This window comes from Phyllostomus hastatus, unplaced genomic scaffold (assembly GCF_019186645.2).
Source record: "Phyllostomus hastatus isolate PE091 unplaced genomic scaffold, TTU_PhHast_1.1 phas_contig_5, whole genome shotgun sequence".
Lineage (NCBI taxonomy): Eukaryota > Metazoa > Chordata > Mammalia > Chiroptera > Phyllostomidae > Phyllostomus > Phyllostomus hastatus.
This window is the reverse complement of record NW_025333897.1, coordinates 6541741-6548023: the sequence shown is the minus strand read 5'-3', so window position 1 is coordinate 6548023 and position 6283 is coordinate 6541741.

The following is a 6283-nucleotide window of genomic DNA, read 5'->3' as shown; positions in this document are numbered from 1 at the left end:
GTAGTGACTGAGACAGCACCAGGCCCTGTCTTCACTGAACTCACATTACAAAAGGGGAAAAGACACATCCTCAGACAGTTCAGAGTAGTCAGGGCTCTGATGGGGAAGCAGAGGGGTGTGGGACCCCAGAAGCAAAGTCTAACCCCTTTGGCCTGAGGGAGTTAAAGAGGCTTCCTGGAAGAAGGGACCTATATGCTGAGACCTGAAGGATAAACACAAATGAAGCAAGTGGACAAAGAAATCCCTTATGCTGTTTGTGTGCAGCTCACTGGTGCATTAATGCCATAGCATATGCAGTCTGGGGGCCCTGGGGTGCCTAGATAGTACTGTGCATGGGTGTGCATGTACTTATTTAGCTCCTAAAAGGGGATCCTGGTAGGATGGTTATCTGGGGGACACCACTTAATTGTTCCATTTACTTAATTTCAGCATCTGAAGAAGGAAACAGAAGCAGCAGAAACAGCCACAGCAGGAAGAATGAGATGAAGCTGCCTGAGAGCTGAGGGAACCTAGGTGGAAAGAGGACTTCTAGTATCCATACACAGAATTTGCCTACATATACAGAGATAAACACAGGGGATACACACATACTCACACATGCACATCATGTACTCAGAGGCCCAGCAGAACACACATGAACACAGCAGGCATATGGAACACACATACACCTGGACTCATGCACAAATTCAGAGGACATGCACAAGGGCACACTTAAACACACACACACAGACTCGCAGACATGTGAGAAGATGCATGTGCAGAAACATTCTACACACAGATTCTCTCTCTTTGCTTTTTTGTTAAAGATTTTATTTATTTAGTTCCAGAGAGAGGGGAGGGGAGGGAAAAATAGAGGGAGAGAAACATCAGTGTGTGTTTGCCTCTTGTGCTCCCCCAAATGGGGTCCTGGCCCACAACCTAGGCATGTGCCCTGACTGGGAGTTGAACCAGTGACCCTTTGGTTTGTAGGCTGGCACCCAATTCACTGAGCTACACCAGCCAGGTCAAATTCTCTCTTTTTTAATTTTATTTATTGACTTGAGAGAGAAGAATGGAAAGTGAGAGTAGAGAGAAACATCGATTTGCTTTTCAACTTATCTATGCATTCATTGGTTTCTTCTTGTATAATATGTACCCTGACCAGGAACATACAACTTTGACATACTGGGAAAAATGCTCTAACCAACTGATATACCCAGCCAGGGCTCTTGCACACATGTGTGAATTACATATCACACACATGCAAGAAATATACAGGATGTGGCAAAAGTAAGTTTACAGTTGTAAGTACATGAAACACAGAGTTTATTCTTATATTCTTATTTATTAATTATTGTATTATTTTCCATATAAACAACTATAAACCTACTTTTTTCCAACCCTATATTTAGAGTCATATCAAACAATTACAAGGGATAGATACACACATATGCACACATGTGCACAAATGCACTCAAATTAAGTCAGTCTGCCTGCCCGCCCCCCCGCAAAAAAAGGTTACTTTATAAATAAACAAACTTAGGCCCCTTCCAAGTCAGGGGGTATCAGAGTGAGAAGGGATGGAGGTGGTTTCCCTGTATTCTCAACCAGCACCCACCAACTCCAGTCCAACCATGGGGTTCACTGGAATTAGCTCAGCTTTGTAATTTTCATATGAATCAGTACTGAGGACTAGGAACTCACTTTAAAGATCAGGCTTGAAGGTGCACCCCATATGGAGAAGTCAAAAGAGAAGAGCAGGAAGATTAGTATACCTTCTCCCCTCCCCATATACATACTCTAAGCATCCTAAATCAGACTGATGGGTCCCAGGCAAGTAACAACTTCTCCAGGTCAGCCACAAGACCTGTACATGACATTCTGCTTAATATAGTGAAAGACCCACTGCAAATTGTAGAGTGTGTTTTAAGGATTTCCAGCTATCAACATGGAAGATGTCCATAAGAATATGAGGAAAAGTTTACATTTGTGCAAAGAATAAAGACAAATATAGTGACTTGTTTTTTAAAATATATTTTATTGATTATGCTATTACAGTTGTTCGAGTTTTCCCCCTTTGCCCTACTCCACCCTGTGCCTTCATTCCCTCCAGCAATATCCCCCCATTAGTTCATGTCCATGTCCATGCATATAAATTCTTTGGCTACTTCATTTCCAATACTGTCCTTAACATCCCTTTGTCTGTTTCATACCTACCAATTTGTGCTTCTTAATCCCTGCACCTTTTCCCCTATTCTCCCCTTTCTCCCTCCCTGTTGATAACCCCACAAATGATCTTCATATCTATGATTATATTCCTGTTCTGCTTGTTTGCTTAGTTTGATTTTTAGATTCAATTATTTATAATTGTGAATTTATTGCCACTTTAATGTTCATGGTTTTGACTTTCTTCTTTTTCTTATATAATTCCTTTTAGCATTTCGTATAATAATGGCATGGTGATGATGAACTCCTTTACTTTTAACTAGTCTAGGAAGCACTTTATCTGCCCTTTCATTCTAAATGAAAGCTTTATTGATAAGAGTAATCTTGGATGTAGGTCCTCACTTTTCATCACTGTGAATACTTCTCGCCAGCCCCTTCCAGCCAGCAAAGCTTCTTTTGAGAAATCATTGACAGTCTTATGGGAACTCCTTTGTAGGTAACTCTCTGCTTTTCTCTTGCTGCTTTTAAGATTCTCTCTTTATCTTTAACCATTGGCATTTTAATTATGATATGTCTTGGTATGGTCCTCTTTGGGTCCATCTTGTTTGGGGCTCTCTGTGCTTCCTGGACTTATATGTCTATTTCCTTCACCAAATTAGGGAAGTTTTCTTTCATTATTTTTTCAAGTAAGTTTTCAATTTCTAGCTCTTCCCCTTCTTTTCTTGGCACCCCTATTGTTCAGACGTTGGTTCATTTAGAGATGTTCCAGAAGTTCCTTAGCCTATCCTCATTCTTTTTAATTCTTTTTTCTTCTTGCTGTTTTGATTGAAATTTTTTTCCTTATGTTCCAAATCATTGATTTGATTCTTGGCTTTATCCCCTCCACTGTTGGTTCCCTATACATTAAAACAAATCTTTTATTTATTTTAGAGAGAGGGGAAGGGAAGTAGAAAGAAAGGGAGAGAAACATGAATGTGTGGTTGCCTCTGGCGTGCCCCCAACTGAGGACCTGACCCACAACCCAGGCATGTGTCCTGGCTGGGAATCAAACCTGAGACCCTTTGGTTTGGAGCCCAGCACTCAATCCACTGAGCCACAGCAGCCAGGGCTGATTCCCTGTAGACTTCTCTTTATTTCAGTTAATGTAGCCTCATTTTTGTCTGGGTCTTTTTTATACTGTCAAAGTACCCAATAAGTTCCTGGAGCATCCTGATAACCAGTGTTTTGAACTCTGAATCTGATTGGTTGCTTATTTCCATTTTGTTTAGTTCTCTTTCAGGAGTTTTTTTTTTTTTTAATTTGGGTCATATTTTTTTGTCTTCTCATTTTGGCAGCCTCCCTGTGTTTGTTTCTGTGTATTAGGTAGATCTGCTTTGACTCCCTGTCTTAGTGGTGTGGCCTATTGTAGAAAAGTGCACCTGTAAGTTCTGTGGGATGGAGCTTTAGGTAATCACCAGGGCAGGGCAACCCATGTCACTACTGTGTGGCTCTATATGGGGGGAGGACTCGCAGAGGGAACACTGCTGCTACCTGGCCTCTGGAGTTTTGCCTGGGAGGAAGTTGTCTCCTGGCACTCACCCTGTTGCCAGTCACTTTACTTTCTCCCCACATGCTCCTGGTGCCCTTCCAGCTGTTTCCTTGGTGCTGAATTCCAGAAGGGGGTGAGTCTGCATGAGTCCTAAGTCTGCTGTGGGCCCTTTAAGAGGAATCTCTTGAGATTCCCACAGTTTCTTTCGCTGCCCCAAACCCCACTGGTTTTTACAGCCAGAAGTTATGGTGACTTATCTTCCTGGTGCTGGAACCCTGGGCTAGGTGGTCAGGTCTGGGACTTCGATCCCTTGCTCCCAGGATATCCCTCCTGATTTTTATCCACCACAGGTAGATGTGGGTCCACCTTCCCTGAATCTCCATGCCTCTCTGTGCCTCTCTGTGCCTCTCCACGTATCTCTGCATATCTACCCCTCCTATCCATCTGGATTAGTGTGTCTTTTTTAAATCCTTGGTCATTGGACTTCAATACAGCTCAATTTTCTGACAATTCTGGGTGATACTTGTTTTGTAGGCTAACTGTAATTTTTACTGTAGTTGTATGAGGAAGCAAGGCATGTTTTACCCATATCTCCATCTTGCCTGGAAGTCCCCTACTGACAACTTTAAATAGCAAACATAGAGACTTTGGGCCACTATGTAGACCTGACATGTAAAAGCCTGACTACTACAATCATAGGTTAGAAGCTCATTTTACAGAGTGGCTGGTGCTCGAGTTTGACTGATATCAGGGACCAGAGAGGAGCAGTGTATTAGTGAGCAGAATGCCAGATGCTGTAACAAATACCCCCTGGATTTCAGTGACTTCATGTGATAGTTTATTTCTCACCATGGGTGTCTTGCTTGGTTGGCAGCTATCCTCCATCTGGTTGTTGATTCATACACCAGACTTGTTAATTTTGTGTTTCCAAAATTTTCTGGGGCTCGGAATAATCAGCTTGGCAAATGTAAGGAGATGGGATGAGGAAGATTCACCAACTTCTTCAAACACTTGTCCCAGAGACCTACAGTTTCCTTCTGCCCATATTTTATTGTAGAAAATGAGTCACATGGCCACCCAGGATGCAAGGTGGGCTGAGAACATATTCTTAGGCTGGGAAACCCCCTCCCAGTCATAATTATTCAAAGAGAGTTTGGATTACAATTGATCCAAAATCAATCACCACCAAATCCACAACCTTAGGAGAGGCAGCAGGAAGAGGCTGTGGAATCTTGTTTCAACCACTACACCAAACCCTGCACTAAGGAGAAGTTCCCAGCCCCACCCTAACCACCCACACAACTAACCATTCCCTGCCTTTGGGGTGGATGATCACAAATTTGATCCCTTTTAGAGCAGTGTGAATCTGGCTTGATTTGATAAACCCTTAGGTTATTGTAGAAGGATGATGGTGAGTGTCCAGTGATTTTTCTCTAATTATTTATTGAGCTCTCACTGTGTTGCAGGCCCAATGCTGAGAACATGCCTGTAAATCACACACAGTCCAGGCCTTGGAATTGTGTCTCCTCATAAGTCAGAAAGAAAACAGATAATTTCTGAACCTGAGGTTGTTACTTGACACTCCGTTATGAACAAGATGGCAGACAGGAGAGGGGCAAGGAAGTGACTGAGTCTGCCAGCCAGGTGATGGTGGACATGGGGGTTGAGGGAAGGAATGGGGGAAGGGGATATGGCTTTCTAGGCATGAACGTAATGGCTGTGTGCAAACCCTGGTACTAATCAGAAACCCAATGATTTCAGCTCATGACACAAACCACTGCTGATTCAAGTGCTAATCAGAAATATGGTCCCTATGAACACAAACATGTACTGATTCACATGCTAATTATACATTTATGCCATTGTTAACTCTGTCCTGGAGTTGGGCTAATCACAATCGTGGGTAGGAATGTGTGTGATAATAGCCAACACAGAGATCCACATGCTAATTGCCATCTTGAGTTGGCTCATATGCTAAATACAATTTTGGGATAAATTAATAGAGTGATCAAAGCGTATTTTATTCATAGTGAAGAAGAGCACCAGACTGAAGCCTGACAGCCTGGGCCCAAATCCAGTTCTGCCACTGGGCAGTTGAGTGACTTTGGGCAAATTAGCCTTTCTCTGACCTCAGTTCAGCTTCATTCCTCTAAAGGGATATGGAAGGATGATAGTACTTCAAATGGCTGTTGGGAGGATTAAATGGGACAATACATCTAAATCGCTGGAAACAGTACCTAGCACAGAAGTACTTACTCTACTAAGTACTAGTTATAATAATAATAATGATAATATGCAGCCAACAGTTAGTGTCTTGATTCCGTTTAACCCTCGTAGCAGTCTCTGCTTCCAATTTCTTTACAACTACCCTTTCTTGGCGCAGGAGTGAGACTCATCCCTGGAAAGACTTCTCAGAGATTCCCAGGGCAGCCCTGAGAGGCTCCAGTCACACACTTGCCCCAGCGCCTTATCACCACTCAGAGGCTGGAGCGTAAGTGCTCAGCCACCACGTGGGGGCAGCAACACACCACTCAGCTCCTGCACACCCGTGGACAAGGTGTGGCTCCAGCCTGGCACGAGAATTGCATTTCCCAAAAGGCCAGGCCACAG